Raw genomic sequence first — 26,097 nt, 5'->3', positions numbered from 1 at the left:
AATTGACTCTGGCTAAATTTCACAGAAAAAGAATTTACTGGAAGCACTGGCAGCTCCCAGGATGGGGGTGAGATGGGCCAACCAGACTCAGAACATGGAAAACAAATGCCCACTACAATGAAGCACTAGAATTTCTAGCTCAATATGTGCACATTTAAAAACCAGGCCTACCTGCTTGATTCTGCAGAATCTGTTCCATTCACTTAGATTAGAACTAAGAGAAAATAGATATGAGCTGGATGCCAAAGTGGTAAAAGGTGAACAACTCAGATGCTGATATAAATGGAGAGGCCTCCCGCAGCTCCAAACCAGAGGGGTATTATATAATGAGATCAGCAGACTAAAGCTCCCTTGCTTGCTGCATTGTGAGTCAGATGTAAGACAGGCAGGTCTTCGTTTCTCACTTATTGCTGTTTATGGAGCACACATGTTATTGTTATTTATTTGCGTGATGGGAATGACCACAGTGGGCTGCCCTGAGGAGGCTTGTGCAAGTCAGCTGGAAATACAGGCTGGAGGACCTGAACGTGAAATGCTCGGAGTCTGCGGCGACGTGGAAAAGCAAAGGAGGCCAACCCAGGACGTGAGCAATCCTAAGATTTAAGGCTGTGCTATCTCAGAGTGGCAAATCAAGACCTTTCATCCCTAAATTGCTAACTCTGAGACTATTGTTAGTCTGGCTGATATAACAGCTTGAAACGAGGCCATTTGAAATATAAGATGAATTCTTGGGGATAGGCGAGAAAATATGCCATTTTGAAAAGCAGTCTTCCACTAAAATCATTGCATAATGGCATTCGGCAGCATTAAAAACGACACGGAGGAGAAATAGTGCTTCAAGAATAGAATTTCTCTCAGCTTTCTTTAGAGTTCTGGGGAGTTCTTCCAGAGAAATGTGTTCTTGGTTGGTTCAGTAAAACTGAACCTACAACAACTGTTCTAATCGGGAGACGCTGTCCTCCATACAGCAAGGCACTCTTAGTGGTGACAAAAAGTATTAGTCTCCGTCGTCTTCCTCCACGCCCTCCCCCACCCCACTCCCCCAAAAGAAAAGAGCCCTTAGTGATGCTTAATTCTTGAAAGGGGAGCATGCTGAGAAAATTAGTGCCCTAGTCTCTGAACTTTTCTTTTTTCTTTTCATGGTTTCTTAGAAAATAAAGACATCAAAGGGTTGGCAACAAGGAGAAGTCAAGAAATGGGCAGTAAATGGAGAAAAAAAGAGGAGGGGACTTACATATATTGAGAATCTGCTAGTTCCGCTTTGCACATACTTCTCAGTTCATTCTCCCAACCACTCAGTAAGTAGGTATTAGTATTTCCATCTTACAGAGGAGTTAACTGAGAGAGAGGGTAAGAGATTGGCCCGGGACCACAGATCCTAAATAGGAGATACCAGATGCCAATTGTGGTTTCTTCCACTTCACACTGTTTTCACCATAATACTTGAGGGCAAGGATAAAGGAAACAGGTGAAGGATTGCATTGACTGGGAGAGGGGAGAAAAAGAAACAAGACTATGTTATGACATTTGTAATGGACATTATCAGTGTTGACATCTATATTTGTAGCTGATCATAATATAACATATAACACAAAATTGTATAAAGGTAAGGAACTGATTATTAACTGAATTTATTTAAAAACATGGTCACTAACCAGTAATTAATATGAAAGCTCTGTCTGTGGCTCACATATCCATGTTCTTTACATTATCAGAAGCATTCATATGATAATTCATTTGAATATCTGATAAGTTTTGTAAATGGCCATCTCTCTCTCTCTCTATCAATCATCTATCTATCATCCATCCATTCATCTTTCCTCATGTATATACCATACTCACACACACACATACAGACATACACACTCAAAAAAAGATTTTAATTCTTGGGACATCTTTAGGTTTTTATGTTATTTAAAAAATATAATAACATTTTCTGGTTTTAAAAATAATCTTTGCTCATTGAAGAAAAGTTTAATAAAAGTGTGATGAAAATAAAAATCGCCCTATCTTATAAACCAGTGGAAACCACTGTTAGCAGGTTGTTGTATTTCTGTGTATTCTAAAATATATATGCACAGAAAAAAACCTTCCTGTTTTGAGATAATTATAGATTCATAAGAAGTTACAAGAAGAGTACAGAGCTGTCCTCTGTACACTTACCCAGTTACACCCAATGATTACATATTAACGTAACTATAGTACAATATCAAAACCCAGGAAACTGGCATTGGTATAATTATGTGTATTAGTTCTGTCATTTTTATCACATATATATATTCATATAACCACCACCACCACAATAAAAATTATACATGTACATTTAAAAAATTGAGATCATTCTGTATAATCTGCTGTATAACTTTTTTCTCCATTTAACAATACCTTGTATTGAGAACATTTTTCAATACAATTATGATCTCTCCCATAATAATAACATTTTTTATGCCTGTCTAATATTCCATTGTATGGACATACACATTTGTGTGCATCTTGGATAATTTCTTTAAAGTAAGTAGAATTAGGTGGTCGACGGCTATAGACATTTGAAAGGTATTTGCTGCATATTACTGATTCACCTCTTAAAATGTTGTATCAGTTTATACTCAGGTGAGCCAAGATGAATGATAGTGCCAATTAACCAGTGATTTGGCCAACCTGGGTGTTAGTATTAAAAGAAATCAATACCTATTTTTGATAGGTGAAAAGTTTTATTTTCTTGTATTTTAGTTTGCATATATGTGATTTCTAGTAAGGTTGAATATTTCTTATGTTTCTTAAATATGCCTTTCTTATAAATTCTTTATTCCTATACTTTAGCCAAATTTTTCTATGGGAGATTTTTTCCTTTATATATTTGTGTCATTTATGTGTGATGGATATTATTCCACTATCCCACATGTAGTAACATTTTTTCATAGGTTTCAGTTTGTTGTTGGGTTTTTGACTTTGTTTGTAGTGATTTTGCTGTACAGAAGTTAACAATTTTTGTGTTTTCAAACCTATCAATCTTTTTTTTGGAAATTTCTACCTTTGGAGAGTCCTTTTCTGTGTTGAAATAATTGTTATATATTTTTGTTTTTTTTAGGATTTCTTTTTTATATTAAACTCTTTAAAACATCTGCCATCTATTTTAGTGTATAGTATAAGCTAAGTATCTAGTTTAATTTTTGTTCTAAATTGTTAGCTATCCCAGCAACAACTATTACAAATAAAGTCTCTTTTATCAATTTGAAATTTTTCATTTATTATATATTAAAATTATATGTATATGTATACTGCACAAAGAATAGAAAATGAATTTGAACTCATATTCACTCATTCATTTACTCACTCATTCATTAATTCACTTCTTCATTCTTCCATTCACTCATTCCACAAACATTTATTTAGCACCTTCTATATGTTCTAGATGTAGTGGTTAAAATGATGTGCAAGATGAATAAGGTACCTGTCATCATAGACTTTTCACTCTTTTTTTAGGAGCAGATTGGAGAAGGGAAGAAGTTATAGCAAATAAGTAAAAAATTATGAAAATTCTAGATAGAAGTTCTATGAGAAAGAGAAAATATGACTACTCACGACCTCACACTCTAGTCCAAGCCATCATCATCTCTTGCCTAGATTATTGCAAGGGTTTCCTAATTGGGCTCCTTGGTTCTAGGCGGGCTCTTTTTTAGCTGATTCTCCATGCAACAGCCAGAGGAATCCTTCTAAAACACAAATCAGATGACCCAACTCCTCTGCTCAAAAACCTCCGATGGCTCCCTCTTCTTTATCAACTGCTGGATAACAAATTACTACAAACTAGTGGCTTGAAACAACACACGTTTTCATCTCACTGTTTCAGTGGGTCAGGAGTCAGGGGTGACTGGGGGCCCTCTTAGAGTCTATCTGCTTGAGATGGGAAGGCCAAGCTGTTAGGTGACCTTGGAGTCCCCACGTAAGTTCTCCTGCCCTTCCTACCTCTCTGACCATGGCTCCACCATTCTCCTTGCCCCTCCACTGCAGCCCACGGCCCCTGGGATGTCCTCAAACAGGCCAGGCACTCTTAGGCCTTGGGCCCTCTGCTCTGGCTGTTCCCACTGCATGGAATGTGCTTCCTGCACACACCTCTGGCTAACTCCCTTGCCTCCTCCTCTTTGCCTCTGTGTCACTTCTCGGTATCCCTGAGCGCCCCACATAATGATGCAACCCGCTCCTCCCCACCCCGACTCCTGCACTGCCCGTCTTCTTAGCTGCTCTCTGCCTCTTGCTTTCATAGCACATGTTGCTTCCGACACGCTGTACTTGCTGAGATTGTTATTTATCGTATGTCTTACCCCACTAGGAGTAAACTCCACAGGAGCAGGGATCTTTGTTTTCTTCGTGGTCTATGTCCAGCCCCCAAAATGCTGCCTGCACAAAGCAAGCATTTAATAAATATGTATTGAATAAACGGGGCTGGGGACGACTTAATGACATTTGAACTGAGTTCTGAATAAGAGGCCTTCTCTGAAAAAATCTGAGGAAAGATCATTTCAGGCAGATACTTCTAAAAAAAGATTTTATATAAAAGCTCTTCTAAGCACTTTTCAGACATTATTTCGTTTAATCCTCTAACAACCCTATGATATGTGTAGAGTTGTAATTCCCATTATACAGATGAGGAAATGAGGCACAGGGAGATTAAGTGACTCACCCAAAATCATACAGCCATTATCTAAATACAGGCAGAAAGCCAGGCAAATGAGGCCAGAGCCTGCACCCTTAACAACTATGCTTTGCTGCCTTTCAAGGCGTAGCCAGTGCGAAGGCCCTGAGGCTGGAACAAACTTGGAGTTTTTGGAAGGACAGCAAGAAGACCAGTGTGGCTGGTTTATTTAGGGGTGAGGAATACAATATGAACTGAGTTCAGAGAAGCAGGCGAAGGCGAGAACATAGAAGGCCTTATAGACTGGGCTAACGAGTGAGGTCAAGATTGTTCTTATCACTGGAGACTTTTAACAGTGCAGTGCTGTGATCTGATTTAGGTTTTTAAAAATGTGCCCTGGATCCCGAGTAGAGAAGGAACTTTACGAGGGAGGAGGTAAATGAAGAAAAAAAAAAAAAAAAGAATCCTTGTGAACAATGCTAATTCTGTTTCCCCTGGATATATTTTTTAAAAAGTTATATTAGTATATAAATACCTCCTCGAATCTATTTGATTCTTTATTATATTAGCTAGTGGAATAGCTTTACATTGTTATGTTTTATTATTTTTTGCATAGCGAGCTTTAATTTATGAAAATGCAGATGATGCAACGTTAGAACTTTTGAGAAGAACAGAAAGCATCGTATCAGCATCCCTGATGTCAAACCACAACCAGTCCATACCATCCTGGTTCATTTCCAGAATTCAATCTGATTTTTTTAAACAACTTTATTGAGGCCTAATTTATATACCATAAACTTCACCCAGTTTAAGTGAATAATTTACTGGTTTTTAGTACATTTACGGAGTTGTGCAACCATGGCCACGTTCTCATTTTAGAACATGTCCATCACCCGAATAAGAAACTTCGTGCCCATTGGTAGTCACTTCCCATTCCCCCCTTCAGCTTTAGGCAACCACAAATCTACTTCCTGTCTATAAATTTTCCTTTTCTGGACGTTTCATATAAATGGAATCGTACGGTATGTGATCTTTCAAGTCTGATTTCTTTCACTTAGTGTAATGTTTGTGAGGTTCATCCATGCTTTAGTATGTATCATGACCTCGTTGATTTTTGTTGCTGAATAGTACTCCATTATATGGATATACTACATTTGGTTTATTATTCAACAGTTGATAGACGTATGGGTTATTTCCACTTTTGGCTATTATAAATAAAGCTGCTTGAGACATTCCTGTATAAGTCTTTGTGTGGACATGTGTTTTCATTTCTTGTGGGTGGAAATTTCTTTTAGGAGGAGTGGAGTTGCTGGGTCTTCTGGTAAATCTATATTTAACATTAATTATCAAAGTCCTAAAATAAAACCAGAATAACCTACACCATGATGACTTTATTTTGATAAATTACAATCCTTAAATAATTTTTGATTGTTTTGCTGTTAAGCAAATTTGTAAAACTAGCTTTTGTCATATACTTGAAATTTTAGCTTATTTGATAAGGAATGTCTTTGCATTTCATAATGTTTGAAATAATGAGAAATAATTTCTCTATGCTCATTGATTTTTTTCTTGGTGCTCAATTTGTGATTTGATTAAAAATGTCTTTAAAATGAAGATGTTCTATAAATTATTGTTTTAGAATATATAACATATGGAGTTAGTTCTGTCTTTAAAATAATCTGAGGAACAGGAGGTTTGAAAATCACAGAGTGAATATCTTTCTTCTTTGTTATTTTAGCTGCTGACATTTTAAATTCAATTTAGCAGTGGCCTTATATTTTTAAAGTTAATGAAGTGGATTTCAGGTTCAGTTAACAGTAATTTAAGATGACAATTAAATCATTAGTGAAGCTAATTATTAAATGGAAAACTCACTGTGATACTCAAGCTCATAATGAAATGAAATCTTAGGTGCAAGTGCTGTGCAGACTGTGAGCTGGTTGGTGTGTGGCTCTGTTAACAAAGCAGCACCATAGCGAGGGTGACAGATGACAGTTCTGCACATGGTATTATTTCCAGCAGGCTGAAGTTGAGTATTTCCGTTCATTTCTGATCATAATTTTATTTAGCTAAGTCACCTAGGGTGTTTCACAGCATCTCAGCCAGTGTTTCTAAATATAAATATATCCATTATGTTTATTCCACTTATCTCAAACTCCTAAGACAAGTGTAGTAAATGCAATGTTTATTATCACTAAAATAAACTAGAAATGATGCTGCTAGGAACACTCCTGTACCTTTATTTTGGTAAGCAAGTGGGTGTATTTCTTCTGAGTATATACCTGGAGTGAAACTGCTGGATAGTGAGAAAGGCCATGTTCAGCTTTGTTCGGTAAGTCCAAACCATTTCCCAAAGTGATTAAATCTCTTAATACTCCCACCACCAGTTTTTGAGTGTCATTCCTCCATCTTATTTTAAACTTTATTTATTTGTTTTTCCCCCCAAAGCCCCAGTAGATAGTTGTATGTCATAGCTGCACATCCTTCTACTTGCTGCACGTGGGACTCGACCTCAGCATGGCCGGAGAAGCGGTGTGTTGGTGCACGCCCGGGATCCGAACCTGGGCCGCCAGCAGTGGAGCGCGCGTACTTAACCGCTAAGCCAGGGGGCGGCCCCCTCCATCTTATTTTAATAGGTAGAACTGAAGACAGCCCAGGTCCATCAACAGTGAAATGGATGACTAAGTGGTGGTATAGATACACAATGGAATGCTATACAGCAAGGGAAATGAACTTAGGGTTCAGGTAACAATGTGCTTGAATCTCGAAGATATAATATTAAGTGAATAAAGCGAGACACAAAGTAAAACATGCTGTATAATCTCTATTTTTATAAAGTTGAAAAAGACAAAGTTAAGCTGCGGTGTTAGAAGTCAGGATAGTGGTTAATTTGGGGAAGTAGAGGGGGCTAGTGATGGGAAGCAGACAGAGGGGAGTTTCTGGGTGTTGGCAATGTTCTGTTTCTTGACCCGCATTTATTCACTTTGTGATATTTCTTTGAACTGTGTACTTATGATCACCTTTGTGTCTTCACGTTAAACTTCAATAAAAAGTAATAGACAAGTAGGTATTCAATTTAGGAAGAGATTAACTTTATCTCCCTTTGATTTTAATTGTAACATTGATTTGAACTTAAGCAGAATCATTAAAGTAAAATTTATTAAAAAACTCTTTTACTAAGAAGAGTCCTTGATACATGCTACAAATTTCCTACCCTAGAGAGTATTTTTTACCCTTTGTTTTTGTGATTTTTTTTGTTTGTCTTTTGTTCCTTTTCACATCTTTAAAATTCTGCCAGTTTTATAATACATTTTAATTTCTGACAGTAATGTTACTTTTATGATTCTTTTGTTTTGAAACAATTTTAATTGTTTCCTCATATAATTATTTTGTAAATGCCCCAAAATTAACTAGAATTTTTATTTTGATTACTTTAACTTTATAAATTAATTTGGGAGGAATTGACATTTTTTTTTTTTTTTTTTGTGAGGAAGATCAGCCCTGAGCTAACATCCATGCTAATCCTCCTCTTTTTGCTGGGGGAGACCAGCTCTGAGCTAACATCTATTGCCAATCCTCCTCCTTTTTTTTCCCCCCAAAGCCCCAGTAGATAGTTGTATGTCATAGTTGCACATCCTTCTAGTTGCTGTATGTGGGACGTGGCCTCAGCATGGCGGGACAAGCGGTGCGTCGGTGCGTGCCTGGGATCTGAACCCAGGCCGCCAGTAGCCAAGCGTGCACACTTAACTGCTAAGCCACGGGCCGGCCCCCGGAATTGACATCTTTATAGATTTTCTTTCATCCAGGTAAGTATATCTATGATATCACTCCATTTATTTGTCTTCTTTCATGCCGTTTAGTATTAGTAACTTTTCCTTTTTAAAACTCAATTATAATCACATGGTGAATACACTTGTGTTGTTAAAAAATTAGAACATTACCAATAAGCCTATAATCCCAAATTCAGATATATCACTTTCCCCTCCATGGGGCTATCCACAGTCATCGATTTGAGGTGTCTCCCTCCAAACTTTTCTACGCATCTACATATGTATAAATGTACCCAGAGAAGACGTATGGTATCATCTCATGATTTTGTCTACATGAATTGTATCACGTAATCCATATTTGTGTGTGGGTTTTGCTTTTTTTCCCCCTCCCATCAATATGGCTTAGAGCTCTTTCCATACTAGAACATTAGAATTACCTCATTCTTTTAAATTGCCAATTAGTATTCAATAGACTAGATATGCTATGGATTATTTATCCATTCCATTAATGGATACGTAGATTGTTTCAATTTATTATGATTATAAACAATGCTAAACCACAGCCTATGTACATCTCCTTGTGCACATTTACAAGTTTTTCTCTAAAGTAGATTTTGAGAGGTGGAATTGGTCAAAGGGTATGCACATATGAAATTTTGATTAAAATTGTCTAATTCTTCTCTATAAATATTTTTCCGATTGGCATGCCCACCAAGAATGTATTAAAAAATTCATTTCTACCCTCTTATTAACACTTCATATGTTAAACACCGTGGGAGATGGTAAAAATGAATGATTATCACTCTCATGGAATTTACATTGAATATGATCAAGTATATAAATAGTTGTAATATAAGGCATTAAAAATAATGCCTTAAAGGTAGCTGAACTTGTAGAAGTAACAGCTTGTGGTGCTTGGCAATGGGAAAAGGGTGTTAGCCTATCTCCAGGATGCCTTAATGAATTCTTCCCAGCCAAAAGCGTAGGCTCAGAAACCTGATTTCTTGGCCCACTGAGTGGATTCATTGTTTAGGACTAGATTCACAATAACCAAACTCACAGATCGTCAAGTACAAAACCAATTTATTAATTGGAAGATTAGAAGTGCCAAAGGGTCCCGATGTGTCCTCCACCTGTCACCTTATGTCCCTGGATAACCCACATAGAAAGCCAAATTATCACTTGAAGCCAGCTAGCCAGTTTTTTAGACAATGTATTCACATGGCAGTCCATTTGGCATGGGGTCTGTGTGAAACCTCTCAACTAGGAAAACAAATTTATAATCTTGATCAATGAGTGTGGGAGGAGAAGGAGTGGAGTTAGTTACAGGAATTACCACCTCCACAATATGGGATATATCCTGGTCAGACAGATATCTCCTAGGCAAAGAAAAATCCTCTCCCTTTGGACACTGCTGGGATGGGTCCAGCCAATATTTGCCTCTAGCATTCTTTCCTTTCTGGGCTCTCAAAAATGGACAATCCTCCATCTGATGGGTACATTCTATTCCAGTACAATCAAGTATTATTCTGTAGGAGCAATCCATGTTATTTAACTCTAATAATAAAATCAATAATTACAGTCAGTCATATTTATTTAGGGCTTATGACATGCCAGGCACAGTTCCAAGTGCTTTAAATACATTGACTCATTTAATCCTCTTTAAAATGTCTTTCTCTATCTCCATTTTTGTTCATCACATGTTGGTTTGATACCTTATCTATCTGAGAGAGCAAACTCACTTATTTTGTTTACATGTTCTTGGAGTGACCCTCAATATAGGTGCAACATATGGAAACAAAATTAAAATATAGAAGGACTTCTAAGTAGAAGAGATTCTTTTTGATTAGGTCAATAAGGGAAACTTCTCATGAAGGAAGAGAAGGGGCTTTAAAGCATGAGTAGAATTTTTATTCGTAGAGATAGAAAATTCTATGCTTTAAAAAAATAAATGATAGTTTTCTTACTTAAAAGGTTAAGTGTCATTTACTTGGAAAGTTTGCTTTTGTAAAATACCTAGTTTCTCATAATGCCTGATAAAGGAGATGTATTTTTAAAGAATTTGCTATTAGGATTAGGGGTGGGGAGAGATTGTGGATATTTTCCTGTAGAATTTTTATTGTCTGATTAAACTAAATGGACATAAAACAAAACTGTCATTGGCTCTGTGAATCTTTTCTTTCTAACTGTGTTTCTCACACACTTGTACAATTTATATCTTAATGAAAATGAGGCTCAAGAGATGCTCTTAAAATCCAGGAGGGGAAATTAGAATGCATTGCCCTTGATTGATGCATTTGTTATTTTAGAGCGAAAAAGCAGCAGTGGTCACTTATAAATTGTGAGTCTGACCTACATTGCAGAGCTAGAAAATTTCCCTGGGAACCTGATCAATAACACCCTGTTAAAAGAGAACCTTGCTAACAGCCTTTCCTTAGAAAAAGCTAAGGTTGACAGTTAAGAAAACAGTTTGTTCAATTTCATCTACTCCCCTGGAATTCCCATCAGGTGAAATTGCTCCCTATTTCATAGTCATGAAAGCATTTCATGTAAAAAAATGAATGTTGATGTTCACTGCATTTTTAATACAAAAGTTATACATAGGGACTTCTGGATAATTATGGTAGCAGGCTAGCTGTGTCTGACACACCTCCCCAACTTCCATTACAGTATCTTGAAAAGATGCACAGAGAAGACCCAAACTGACAACAGAGGAGAAAACTACAGGGAAGACAGGAAGTGAAAATTTGGATGAAATTTCTGCTAACTATCATGGACAGAGATGAATTGAGAATCCTATTCTTGGACTACACGGAATGCCCACCCACTTTTTACATCAGAACTGTATAAAGAGTCTCACAGGTGATAGAGATAGTAAGTCAACCCCTATTTAAAGGCTGCCATCCTTAAATTCGGGATTTCTCAACCTTAGCTCTGTTGATATTGGGACTGGCTAATTCTTTGTTGTGGGGGCTGTTCTGTGTGCTGTGGGATGTGTAGCAGCATCCTGGTCTCTACCCACCAGATGCTGGTAGCACTCCCTACCCTCACCCCTAGTTGAGACAACCAAAAATGTCTCCAGACATTGCCAAATTCCTCGAGGGGCAAAATGGCGCCAAGTTGAGAACCACACTACATGACTAGAGTAGCTAGAGCTTGGAGTTTTCTCTCTGTCCCATCTCTCTTTTGTCACCATTAGACTCTCTCTTTTCACTCTCTCTCTTTTCACTTTTTATGACAGGAAGTCAATGGGGACAAATTGTAGTGCCCGGAAGCCTGGGGCACCTTGTTCCTAAAAACATTTAGGACTGTGCATGTGATGAAAATTCATCTATGGTGCTAGAAGTTAAAGTAATGGTAACTTTTGAGTGAGGGGATATTAACAGGGAGGGGACACAAACAAGGCTTCTCCAGTGATGAAAGCCTTCAATATCTTGATCTAGGTGGTGGTTACATGTCTGTCAAGATTCACTGAGCCCATCTGTTAAGCTGATGCACTTTTCCGTATTTAAGTTGTACCTCAATTAACAACAACAAAAGAAAGCCTCAGGAGAAAGAAAACCCAACATGGAGCATATTCAAAGGAAAAGGCGAAGGACCGTTTCCTTGAAGATTGATAGGGAGGATGTATCTCTGAAAATTAAAAGACATGAACATGTTAGAATGCATACGCTTGCATCAAGGAGCTCAGTTTGGGAAGGCTAATAGATCTCCCATAGGCCATACAGGTGGCCCTCTGTAATCCCTAGGAAATACAGGGAAAATTAGCATTAAAAGCTGGGCTCTTATTCAACGTATTGCCATAATCTTGGAGAAATTTCAGCAAACTACAAGGATAATGGTTTGATTTAAAAAATGCAATAGATAGCCCATCCAAGCTGTGTCAGCAGAAACAGAGTCCACGTGCCCACTAGAAAGTCAAGAAGGAGAAGCTCCATGTCAGTCACTCGTCTGCCTCCCTGAATGCAAGCACTGTACTAACTTGGATTCTATGCAGCTTTTCTTCTACTGTACAGGTACTGTTTTTTAAGGCAGAGCGTTCTCTGCTCCCCAGCCCCCTAGTGACACCAATTCTTCTACATCTAAATCTAGAGAGCAATATCCTAGACAATGCTGGGGTGGGAGTGGAGTGCAAGGGGCCAGCAATGGCTCATTGTTTTGGGGACTAGAACCTACACAAGCAAAGCATTGTATCCAGTGGAATAACAGTGAGCTGGAAGTATGCCTTGAGTCAGGCTTGACACGTGTATAGAGCAGTCAGAATTCCAGAGTGGTCAGGGCAATAGTGGCACCTCAAATCACATATCATCTATGTGACAATGATGTGCACACTGCATTTTATGACAATTCCCTTAACCCCCACTTCTAACCAGGTTTCCACCTCTAATGCTCCCCTGTATAGAGATTTGGAGGCTGCCACTGCTGTCAAAAGCACCAGTATGCCCAGAGTGGTCGGTGCCCTTGCCAGTTCACAAATCCTGGCAGGTCCATATTTTGAACATGATCATTCTGTCCAGAGTGGCTGGCGTGTCTGAAATGGTTAGTGTGTTGGGTGTAATTAATCTAAGTCTTCAGTGTGTCCACAGTGGTCAATTTGTCCAGCCCAACGGAGTCTGCAAAGCTATTTGCATTTCTCTGGTGTCTTCTCTAGGCCTAGATGAACTCTAGTACGTTAAGGAGGCAAAGTGGTCTGAGGACATACATGGCAGGGGGGTCTGGGTATGTGCATGGGGCTTTTGCCTGCCACTTGGGGACATGGGTTTCCATTGCCCAGGGTTGTTACTCTGGCTTGGCTGTTCAGTCTCTTAAATAGCTACCTCCTCTCCTAAAGAAGGAGGAACCACGCCTGCCCTTCCCCATCCTAGCTCTAGCCACTCCTCAACAGGGACATCCAATAGACATGAGAGTGACTGGTTATACCTTTCCCAAACTCCAGCCTGGGACCCAGGAGAACTGGGCAGCAAGATTCTTTTCCCCTTAGCCCTCTCCCAGTCTCTTACTCTCACCTAGCATTGCAGGGATTAAGGGACTCCCCATCAGTGGCCTCAATATCTCTCTTTCACTCCCTGGTTTTGTGTAGTAAGAGCCATTATTCATTGATTTGCTTATTTATTAGTTTATGCATTCATTCAGCAAACATTTATCATTTATTATTTAGCATCTGCAGTGTTTCAGGCATTACCTTATGGGTGAGGGCTATAGCAATATATAAAGCAGACAAGACCCTTACTCTCTTGGAGCTTATTTCCTAGTGGAGAAAACAGACTCAGTGAATAAATAATCAAGCAAGTGTATATTAGATGGTGATAAGTGCTGTGGTGTAAATAAAACCAGGGCATGTGATATTGACTGGGGTGGGGTGGGGGTACTGTACTGAGAAGATGTAGTTGTTTGCCTATCCAAATAAGAATGCCAAAGACCTAGGAAACTCTTAAAATAGCCCCAAGATTATTAAGTGCAGTGGAGACTTGATAGCCTATTGGAATCCATTTCCCCCTTATTCCTTCCTAAACAAACCACTTCCCAGTGTCCATGGGTCTCAGGGAAGCTGAGTGACCCAGCTCAGTGCTTGGCCCTGGTTAATATCACCCAGTCATGGTAACACCATCCCCTTGCCAGTGATTAGTCTAAGAATCTGGGTCTAAGCCAATCAGCATAAAGGATTTTCCCGTCAATAGGGATTGGTTCAGGAATGGGCACATGATCCAGTCTGAGCCAGTGAGATGTGCAGGATTGTTTTCTGGAGATGTCTGGGAAGTTTTCTATTCTTAATAGGAATAGATGGTCTGTCTCTCTTATTAGATGTGAACAAGGAAGCAAGCAGACACAATTGTTCTTGGCAACTTGCCAATGACCATGAAGGAAATACTTCTAATAGGAAACCTGACACTCTGGATAGCTGAGCATAGAGAAGGATATTATCAGGTTCTTGAGAACATCAGTGAACCCCTAAACCAACCCATCTTAAAAGCCTGCTCTTCAGCATTCATCATTCCCGTGCAGCCACAGCTTCCGTTTACTCGCAGAGCAGGCCAGAGGAGCCCCCAGGAGCAGCCTTCAACCAATGATGGACAGGAGATGATGGAAGACTACTCAGCGTTCTCGTCCCTTGCTTGAGACAACTCTGAGCATCCTATGTGACAGAAAAGCCCTCTCTGAGTAGGGAACATTTACACTGAGCTGTGAAGGACAACAAGATGCCATCCGTGGGAAGAGTGTTCACAGCTGAGGCAATAAGTTGGCAAAGACCCTAATGTGGGATTTGTTTTGGCATATTCTGGAATCAGAAAAAAGGAAGGCAAATATGGCTGGGCCCTGGTTAGCAGACAGCTGGGGTTCTAGAATTAGGGAATCTGGCTAAGTCCTCTTCCTCATCTTGCTTGCAGTTTGAGCTTGAGCAAGTTATTTAACCCCTTTGAGTCTTAGTTTCCTCATCATTAAATAGGCTTAAGAATAGCACCCATGTGACAGGGTTGTAATGAGAATCAAATGAGCTCATGCATGTGAAATGTTTATCACAGTCCCCGGCCCAGAGGAGTTATTCTTGCATCTAGATTAGATTTGCTTGCCTGATGTTCAATTTGCCATGGATTTTGCGTCTTTTCAGGGTCACTGTCAGAATGAGCAGAATAAAATCGCACCCAGTTGAACCTTGGGACAACGGAGTGCAAACCACCGCTGGTAAACCCCGAGAAACCATAACTAAGCATTTTATATAGAGAGATTATCTGGATCCATTTAGAGCTCTAGCTGCCCCAGAGTTTATCTCCTGGCCAGGAAATCTGGAAGCATGCTTTAAAAGCTTGCAAAATGTAAGATAAGTGTATCATCTGAGAAGGAACAAATCGCCTCTCCTGTAGTAGCGTCTGCTGCAAACCATCAAAAGATAATCTGTCAAAACCCATAAAGATTGTGGCCCATAATAAACACTTTGGCCAATTTGTCCATCAAATATAATTAGAAACCTACTACAGACATGTTACTGAGAAAAACTGGAAGTGCTAACACAGTTCCACTGGAACACACATAATTAATTACCCGACGGAGCTTGACATGTACTACGGGCGGCTTTGAAAGCCTGCCTCTGGACCGTGCACTCTAATGGATATTATTACTTCAGGAAAGATTCTGAAGTAGCCCTTATGTCGAGGGCCATCAAAAATACTACTGCTTCTTTAGGCCATGTTCAGCTTCCGAAGAAGCTATTGCAAAATTGCATATGTTAATTGCCCAGATGACTATATGCAGTGATTCCAGAGCTTGTCTGCAAGAGAGAACAATTCCACCCTGAATGCTTTTAGCAGTGTGCTTTCATGAGTCCGCAGAGAAAGCCATTGGATTTAATAACGTGTATTCACTTACAACAACAAAGACCAAGAAAATGTGTTTCAATTCACCTGTCAATAGTGATATTTCCTTTAGACCTCCCTGTCAGAGAAGTCTAATAAAACAATAGAAACTGTTAAGTAATATTTATCTAGGGCAAGTAATATTTTTCTGACCTCTAGTAAGCTCTTAAAGTAATCAAACCTTTCCGCATTTAGTCGAAAGCTATTTAGTCAAAAGCTATTTAGTGACCATTTCTGTCTACCATCATATACTAATTTTCTATAATTATGTGCTATTGAAAATAAAATGAAGAGACAGAGAGAAGGATTCAGTTCATAGCTCTGCCACTTACTCATTCTTTGACCTTATTAATAATAATAGTAATAATGACAGTTAATATTTATGACAGCTTACCAGGTCCCAAGCATTATGCTGAGCGCTTAACTTATATCCATCTCATTTAATGTTTGCAAAAAGACTTTGAGAGGGAGATATATTATCATTATATCCTTTTTATAGTTGAGAAATAGAGACTTTAAAAGGTTAAGACACTTGTTCAGGGTCACTCTCTTAGTAGATGACTTGGTTGTATTTCCAATGGGGCTGCCTGGCCAGGCAGATCATTTATTCACTGTATATTCTGCCTCCTCTGGGGCCTAATTTCCACATCTATATTTGTTTTCCTCTCCTAGGTAACTGGGGAGTCCAGGGCTCCGCCCAGACCAAGTTTCCAGACTTAGCGTGGGGGTGAGCGGGGCTGGCTCACAGCTGAGGGCACGGAGCAAAGTGGGGCTGAAAGCAGGGCTGCAGGCCATGGGAGGGCAGGGCAGGAAGCAAGGGGGCGTGGGAAATGCCCCCACCCAGTCCAGCTATCCAAAGGGATGGATTGGGAACAGAGAACCTGCAAGACTGAGCAAGCAAGTTTGGGAGGCAGACTGGAAAGACTGCCAGAGTCTGGGGAGACTTGGGTAACGGGAACTTTTTAGTGGATGTCCAGGGCAAAGGATGCTGGTGGAGCAGAGCTGCAAAGGGTGCAAGCACATTCCTGCGATCTGGGAGACAGAGCTAATAACAATGTCTCTCTCGCACGAATCTCATGAAGAGTGAGTGAAATAGCCATGTGCAACTTTGCAAACTCTAAAGTGAGAATTTGTATTACAAACGGCTGTCTGCGTTTGTGCAGGCCAGATAAAATGAATCTCTGCATCTGTGTTTCTGTCCCAGCAGCCTGGGCTATGGATTTCTGATCTAGGACACTTCAGTTGGGTTTAGGACTAGGAGGAAAGTAAGAAGATTGTTTTGACAAAGAAGGAGAAGAGATAACTTTTCATCTTTGTCAGGTGTTCTGAGGGGAGAATATTTCAGTGTACCAAGAAAAGAACCAACACCATTGCAAAATACTGCTCTAACATTATGGTTTCTAGGGGATCACGTGTGGTGTGTTGACAGAGTGGAGACGAGATTTAAAATACTCATGGTGGGTTTTGTTTTGTAGCTGCAGCTCAGCATCTGTTAGTGGCAAAGGGAATCTCCAGGGTTTGTGAGTGCTGTCGCTATGCTGAGTGGAAGGACTGTGTGACAGGGGAGCTGCACTCAGATGCAGTCAAGGGGGAGACCTTGGGAAAATTTAACACCGCCAATCTGTTGAGTACAGTCTGGAGATATACAGGGTCACGGGGTCACACAGAACACACTATTGGGTTTCCATTCCACTCTGGCAGCCCAGGGAGCTGGAATTAGCAGCGCTGGGAGGCAGTTGGTTTCACACAGCAGCCACAGGGAATGCATCCAGCAGGGTGGTAAGGCTTGTGCCCGATTTGGCTGGCAGCAGGACTGAGAAGGGGGTGGGCAGAGGCACAGCTGTTACCTGGCACGAAAGCCTGGCAAACAACAAGCCAGAAGCAGAAAGTTACAGCTTCACCACTGCTGGGAGGAAGCTGTGCAAAGACATTTCTCTGCGAAGAATGCCCTTGACTCCCACTGCATGCCGTTTACTTCAGGCTGAACAGGAAATAGACATTGACATCAGCTAGCCCTCTGCATTGTAATCCTACAGGAGGAGTCCAAGCACAAGCAGGAGAAATAGGTGAGTCCAGCCTTTCAGGATGAGGAGGAAACACCAAGCCAGAGTAAGCCTTACCTTCCTCTAGGATGAATAAGTAGGAAAACCCAGAGGAGCTCATGGAAAGAAAAATGGAGAACCCACTCTTCAGGATGTAGAGAAAAAGGACAAACAGTTAAAAATAATCACAAATAGATAGCTTAGGAGCAGAGGGTAGTGGTTAAACAGAGATAATTGAGGTTTCTAAAAAGGAGACCAGAGCAAAAGGATGAGAGTTACATTCAAATATATAATAGAACAAAACTTGCCTGAGCTCTGGAAGACCTGATGATGGGTACAGAAATGGCTAATGCAGCATCTGTCTGTATTAACGAAAAAATATCCATTCATATCCTGGGCATAGATTAAAATTTCAAATACTTCCAAAGCATCCAGGGAGAAAATCAGGTGGCCTGCAAAAGGGGACATCATATTTCCCTCTGACCTTCTGTCTGCAATATTAAAGTTTAGAAGTGCATTGATTATAGGGATGATGGGGCAAAGATTTGGTACAAGAATTTTATTCCAACAAATGTTCCAAAATATAACATTTCATTTCTGGAAAGGTAAATGAAGAGGTTACCAAAGAAAGTTCCCTGAAAAAAATGGCTCAAAGGTGAACTCTAGCTGACTTAAAGATACAGAACTCAGCGAGGGGGAAATCATTGTACAAAAGGGTTTGCACTAAGCTCAAGACATACATAAATTAAATTTAAAGATGGTTGCAAATATGGTTCTAAACCAAAGGAAAATATCAGAAGGAAATTTTGAAAGAAACACACCTAATAATAAATTTGGCAGGGGTTATGTATGTTTGCCCAAAATACTCGACATAGAGTATATGTTTTTTAAATATTTGCTGAATGAGTAGAAGACCCTCACTATGCATGTAAAAATAAGTCGGAGAAATGAGGATGGCCAGTACTTAGAGGAAGCTGAGTCATTTCCTCCTTCCTCTGGGTAAAGCAGAAAATTCAGGAGGGTAAATAGTGGAACTTTCTGTTCCCTTTAGGCTTAAGAAACAAATTTTTTGTTATTTCAAAGTGGAAGTCAAGTTCATTATTTCCATGTGGTTATTATTATTATAAGCTCAAAGAGGCTTGGTCAGATTCTCTGAGCAAATAACTTAGGTCGTGCATTTAGGAAGTGTTGGGCACTCTGAGAGCAAACAGATACCTTTTGCCATATAAGACACAGTATCCCCATGTCAATGGGCCTAAAGGGATAATGTGTCTTTCCTGGTTTCTGACTGTCAGCCGTGAAATCTAACTCAATAGTACCATATTTTCCCACACTTCCATATTAGTGTGAGTCACTCTTTTTTAATTTTTCACTTTACTTTCCTGGATTTACATGATTCGTTGAATTGTTTTTTATTTATGGATAATTGATTGCAAATTGATTCATAACCACGAGTCTTTTAAGAGGACTACTTAACGATGACCCACATGTTGGCTTTTACAGGTGTTGGTGTCTGACGCTCATTCACTGCTGAGCCATGCTGTTTCCCCATATAGAAGCAGTCTACTTTGAGACTGTGTGGACTCAGTCGAACAATAGATAGTGGTTTTGTGTTATATAAAACACCAAAGCTGTCTGATTCTAGCCACTCTAGAGTGAGGGGAAAACTAGCGAGGACGATTTGCAGAGTTTGTCCCAGAAGCTCTTAAATGAATGAGATCTGCTATGGATCAGGGGTTAAGACCAAGACTGGCCCAGGACATTAGAGACAGAGAGGTTTATTCTGGATTTGACTGATTCCAGAATCAATTAGAATGAATTCCAGAATCAGTGTGAATTAATTGAATGAATGGTTGTAGGATTTTTATCCTTGGCCTAATCATTAGTCACACATATTAGATCATCTTTTAGGTAACATGAGATTATTCCCTGATTTGGGGGTGAAGTCTAGAGAAAGTCTTTTTCTTTGTTCTGGGAAATATGTTTCAGGAAGTATTAAGGGTGCATGATTTACCTCCCTCTTGAATTTGACCTCGGCTCAGAATAATTGTGGCAGTGGGTTGGGGATTTCCTGGGAATTTCTTTGCCCTGCTCTAAATGTGTCAGAGACGAACAGCCCTGTTCTTTGTCCTCTATTGTCTATTGTATCCAGAGAACATTTAATTCTCTGTTTGAAGAAGGCTAAGGCTGGATTATTTTTGCCTGTGGATTATCCACTTTGTGAATTGTCAGGGGTGAATGTTAGGCTACATTTCCTGAATATAAACATGTGCTAGGAAATGCAAATTCATTTCGATACTAGCATGACATCAGTAGAACTACAAATTGACTGTAAAAAAATATATATAATGTGTTTCAAAGCCAAATGAAAATATTTTTATATTATCCATTTCTTTATTATCAGTGCCTTTACTAAGTGAAAAATTTTGACTTTATATTTCTATTGCTTAATAGATAAGCACAAAGGCATGAAACGGAATCATCCTTTAAAAAGATTTAAATAAGTTCGTATCTGTAGCATTTGTGTAATTTTCTCAATAATCTTAATTTATTATGTCTTTAATATTACTATGATCCAAGAATTTGCAGAATATTCTCCTCAATATATATGTCCATATATAAAATATAAATATATCTTTGAACTACCACCTGGTTTGGTTCTGTTACATTAGTACTCAAAAGGACTTAATTTATCACAAGTTCCCAGTCCTATTGTCAGTAGAGTTCATGCAATTGCAGAGCTGCTGATGGCCAGTGATTTACAAATTCATTCATTCATTTGTTTTGTTTGTTTATTCATTCACTCAGTAGAAGGGAGAAGAGAAAATCTATTAAAATTACATATAATAAATATATTAAAGTTATATATATGTTTACGTGTACAGACACACACACATCACAGAAAATCTTCTAAGGGAGAGTGAATCTGGCACCTCACTAGCGGTGCTTCTGATGTACATTAGGGTGCTTGGCAGTGGACTGGGGTGTGGGCATCAGGAGATTTCCATTAGAAAGGTAGGGGAGAGAAGATTCATTGCAGGAAGGTGAGGTGAGTAGGGCGAAGAGTGGGTGAGGGAGTAATTTTCGGGGAGGGGTTGCTGAGGGAAAGATTAGAAAGCCTTGGGGTGGCTTTCCAGGTATAGGAGACCCTGAGAGTTTGGAGAGAGGATTTTAGGAAGTGTCGCTGTGGGTCTGCGTTGGATACCCTTTGACATTCTTGCAGAGATACCATTCGGGTAGGAATTTCTCTCTCTGCTTTTGGCTGCTGGGCAGTGTTTCCTGGAAAGAGTGAGTGCACAGAGACTGAATGTGCATGCTGGGTGCTGATGAAGTAACGGTGGGCACAAAACACATGCTCTTGCTCTCATGACCTTACACACTAGTGGGGGAGCTGGCATGATCAAATAACCACCAAAGTGTCATTCATTCATTCATTCATCAACTATTTTTTAAGCACCTATAACGTGCCAGGGGCTATTTTAGATTCTTGGGGTCCTGATTCATCAGTAAAACAGACAATATTATTCCTGCCTGTGGTGACTTTATAATGTGCCCACCCACCTAAGCTGGAACTACATTTCCCAGAATTTCATGTCTGTGAGTTTCCTGGTTAGGGATGGCTCCAAGAGAAATTTGCCTAAGATCTGGGAGGTGGGAGAGAGGCTGCAGCCATTAGTTTCTGAAGGTCGGCGTGGCTGCCGGGCACTGTTACAGCTCATGCACTTTGGAGCTGATCTCCTGGCTCACCTTCCTGGTGTGCTGTGGGGGACCTTTGGGCCCTGCTGGATCTCCTCCTCCTGCTTCTCTGAGGCCCGGGCCCAGCACGGTGCCGCTCCGTGGCAGAGGGGCCAGCTTCTGCAGATTCCCCACAGCACTGAGGCTGGAGTCAGTGAGAGACAGATGTTGGTTCTAGTTTGTGTGCGGTTGTCCTCGTGAGCTCCACTTCTTCCCTGCTCTCGTGCACATGCAGGTTTCCTTCCTGAGCCGGAATGGTTGACTCAGGGTGACTTCAGGCTCCACACCAGATGCAGAGGCAACAGCCCGCACAGCTGCCCCCCCTGCCCCCACAACTGAATAATGACGAATCCCTCTGAGCCATCCCTGCCTTCTGGCTCCCACTGTGGTTCTGCTGCTCTGATTGAACGCTGACGGATTCTCTGCCCTTGTGCGGTTTACGTTCGAGACAGACAGTAAACAGCTTAATAAATAAGTAAATTGTAAAGTATGTTTGAGAGTGACAGTGTGATGGAAAGAAAATTAGAGAAGGAAACTAGAGAAGGAAAGAGTAAGGGGAATCTAGGGTGCCATCGGAGTGGAGGCGGGTGCTGCATTAAACAGGGCTGTCATGATGGGCCGTATTGAGAACCTAAGATGTGAACAAAAACTTGAAGGTGGGGAGGAGCTAGCCCAAGGAAAACCGTCAAGGGCAGAGGGAACAGAGAACACACTCCCTGAGGCAGGAGAATGCCTGGAGCTTTCCAGGAGCTTCAAGGAGGCCGGTGCGACTGCAAAGGAGAGATCAAGGAGGAGGGCATGAGGTTATCAGGCTGGAACTGTAACAGGGGGTCTGATTTGTGCAGCAGAGGGTGGCAAACATCGGCCTGACGGCCCCTCTGCCTGCTTTTGTACATCCAGTCTTTTTTTTTTTTTTTTTTTAAGATTTTATTTATTTTATTTTTTTCCCCCCAAAGCCCCAGTGGGTAGTTGTATGTCGTAGCTGCACATCCTTCTAGTTGCTGCATGTGGGACTCGGCCCCAGGATGAACGGAGAAGTGGTGCCTCGATGCGCACCCGGGATCCGAACCCCGGGCCACCAGCATCGCAGCGCGCGCACTTAACCACCAAGCCACAGGGCCGGCCCGATGTACATCCAGTCTTATTGGCACACGGCCATGCTTGTTCATTTACACGTCGTCTGTGGCTGCTTTCTGGCTACCAGGCAGAGTTGAATAGTTGTGACAGAGACCATATGGCCTACACAGCCTGAAATATTTACTAAAAAAGTTTGTTGACCCCTGGTAAAGCCTCAGAGGTTTTGGCTTTTACTCTGAAGGAAATGGAAGCCATCTCAGGGTTTTGAGCAGAGGAGGGCCATGCTCTGATTTATCTTCTATAAGAATTATTCTTGCTGCTGTGTTGAGCACAGATTGCAGGGGCCAAGGGTAGAAGCAGGGAGCTATCACAACAATCCAAGCAGGAGATGATGGTGGCTCGGATCACAGTGGCAGCAGGGGAGGTGGTGAGAGGGGATTGAATTCTGATGATCTTTTGAAGGTTGAGCCAAACTGACAGATTGGATTTGGGGTGTGGGAAAATTGAGGAGTCAACAAATGTATAATTACAACCCGTCTTAAGTGCTGGTATAAAAGGATTCCTTAGAGGTGCCTTAGGGACCTGAGAGGATGGGAGTGATGCCAATCTACCTGCCCAACTGGAGCGGCTCTGCCTTGTCTGTTTTATGTGTTGGACTTTCTACGAATACAGCTGTTCTCAACCTTGGCTTCATGTTAGAATCATCTGGGGACCTTTACAAGATACTGATGCCTGGGTCCCACCCCCAAATTCTTATTTCATTGGTTTGGGTTTTGGCCTGAGCATTAAGATTCATAAAAGCTCCCTAGATGATTCTTCCATCAGCCAAAGCTGAGAACTGCTGCTCTAATATTTTCTTTGAACAAACTTTTTATGCCTTTTGAATGATAGAAAAGGGCTGGTTTGAGATCTAGAAGTGTGTGGTGGAATTTGTCTTTTTTATTTTTATTTTTGTCTTCCCAGCACTCAGCACCTTCATAATGTCTCCTTAGTTTCCTTTGAAGGAGTTTATTCCCCACTTTGTTCATAGCCTTGGTAGTAAGAGTGCCTGTCCTCCCACCATGAAGGTCAACTTCCTGGGTCTCTTCGCTCCCTTTCCCTGGTGCAGCCAGGTGACAGCTGTTTGACTTAAGCCCAACCAGTTGGACACACGGACGTCAGAGATAGTTGCAGGTGACTTGTTACAACAGTGGCACAAATGGTAGCATAGTCCTGTCCAGGATTTTCCACCATGAAATGACTGCTGAGTCCCAGCTTCCTGGCCCTCAGAACTCCTTTGCTTCTTTCAATCCTTTCCCAAGCCTGGTGCCCTGGCCCCCTGTTCATTCCGTCAATCTCCTTCCCCCTACCCTATAGCATGTCCGTAAAGTCTCTATTGCTTAAGTTAGCTTTCGCCTGTGACCAAGAACCCTGCTGATACAGAATGCCTGGCTGGCATTCTTTGCTCTGTTTGTATCATGATATTATTCCAGTCTATTCATTTGGCAACTATACACTGTGATTTCTTTGTTGAGAAAGAGCAAACAACAAGAATAACAATCTATTGAACTATGCTTATTCAATAGGGAACAGACAGATATGAGTTGGTGCCAGATCCTTTGGGGGTTATAAAAATCAGTTATGAAATTAGCATAGCTATCAATAATAACAGCAATTTATCAATCATCTACTTCTTGAAAGTACAAAAATTTAATTTGATATTTCCACAGATGCCAAACCTTTGGTTGAAAATGCAAAATGCGTAAAATCTTCAAACTGGTGAGCTAACAAGATCTCAGTCATGGGGCATGTGTTGGCTATCCAGGGGAAGAGGAATTTGTGTTAGTTTGGTCCTGTGGGAAGCAGACACCGTGGCAGAATTAGAAGTGCAAGAGATTTAGGAGGAAATGCCTGCGAAAGATAAAGGGGAGAGGTCACAGAAGCAGTGAGAGAGAAACTTCAGACCACGCTGCAGGTCTGACACCTGTGAAAGAAGAGGGAGGAGGAAGCAGGATCTGTGGGAAGAACCTCAGATTGCAGTGCAGCTCTGAGAAAGTCTAGACCAGGCTGATGGGGAGCCTCAGAGCAAAGGTTGCTGGTTAGCGGAGTCTTGTGTTGGCCAGGAACCCCAGCTCTAGTAGCCCTGGGGAGTTCAGGCACTGGCTGGGAGCGACCTGGGAAGAGAATGGCCTCCATGTGAGTGCTGGGACAGATCTCAAAGATGCAGCAGCTGAAGGTAGCCAGCTAACCACATTCCTTGCGGCAAGTTCTGTCTAGAAAGATTTGAGCAGTGTACTTCCAGAGAGGTCACAGAAGGCCATAAGAGGTAAGCAAGGAGGATGTGCCTTTCAAAAATCGAGGTCAACCTCGCACACCTGCCCTGACCATTATTCAAGACCACATAGGGCATGAGAACTGAATATACGAGGGGAGGAGTTATTATTATGTATTTTGTGTGTGCTTTAACAGGAAGTCTTTCAATCTGTTGTTTGAGGAGAGTGAGTCATTATGAAAAATTAATGTGTTTCCCTCCGACCCTAGGGAGGGGTCAGAGATGGGTTGTTGGGGAGAGAACAGGCATTATGGTTCTAAGAATTGGGCCCTTGGGGAAGGGTAAATAAATTTTGGGATATCTAGACCCCATCCCTTCTTGAGTGCTCTAGCTATGTTCTTTCTGTTTTCTCCTTTCTCATGCATCATCTATTGCACTTTCTCTACTAAATTATTTCTATCCTTATATAAACATGTTCTTAAAAAATTTTGCCTTGTCCTAAATTCCTCTCCAATCACCTTCCTATTATTCTGCACCCATTCAAGGCCACACACACCAGCTTTCTCCTATTCCCTTATGCCATTCATTCTTCGCTTTATCTGACCCCACTCTCACTGCCCCTTGGAAATTGCATTTATCAAAGGCACCAGTGACTTCCATGGAGCAAACTCACTGGCCAGTCTCTGTTCTTGACTTATGTGATCTCAGTGGCACTCAGCACTGCTGATACCCCCTTCTTTCTGAAACACTTCCCTTTCTTGGTTTCCCATTCTCCTGGTTTTCTTCCTCTCTCTCTCTGGCTTCTCCTTCTCAATGTCCTTTGTTGGCTCCTCCTCCTCAACCAAATCTAAACTGCGGACTTTCTCTGGTTTTGGTCTGAACTGAGTACACTTTTTTTTTCCTCTCTCTCCCGGTGTTTCTTGGTCAGGGTGCTATGGCCATTTCGGGCAAGACAATTCTTTGTTGTGTGGGATGTTTTGCCTTGAAGGACTTTTAACATCTCTGGTCTCCAGTCATATAAATCCTATCTAGCCTTTGGGCTTTTCATCAGTTCCCCGGAAGATGACCCTGAAAGGAAGAATTTGTACAAAGGGTTTATTGAGAAAGAGCTCCCAGGAGAATTGGAAAGAGTGTGGGGAAGTGGCAGGAAAGGAGGGACACCAAGACAGAACGATATTTCAGGCCAAGTTTCAGCCTGAGGCTGATCCCCAGAGAAGCTCTGAGCGTAAATTACACCTCA

The 26,097-nt window shown here is 41.0% G+C and overlaps 1 pseudogene; it reads left to right on the top strand.

The window, feature by feature from the left end:
- Window positions 1-451: 451 nt before the first annotated feature.
- LOC101396147 (small ribosomal subunit protein uS2 pseudogene) overlaps window positions 452-26,097 on the top strand; it is a 44,502-nt pseudogene continuing 18,856 nt past the window's right edge.

Source organism: Ceratotherium simum, chromosome 5 (assembly GCF_057802395.1).
Source record: "Ceratotherium simum simum isolate JZ-2026a chromosome 5, ASM5780239v1, whole genome shotgun sequence".
Classification (NCBI taxonomy): domain Eukaryota; kingdom Metazoa; phylum Chordata; class Mammalia; order Perissodactyla; family Rhinocerotidae; genus Ceratotherium; species Ceratotherium simum.
The sequence above is the reverse complement of the archived record's forward strand: the minus strand, read 5'-3'. Positions and strand labels throughout refer to the sequence as shown.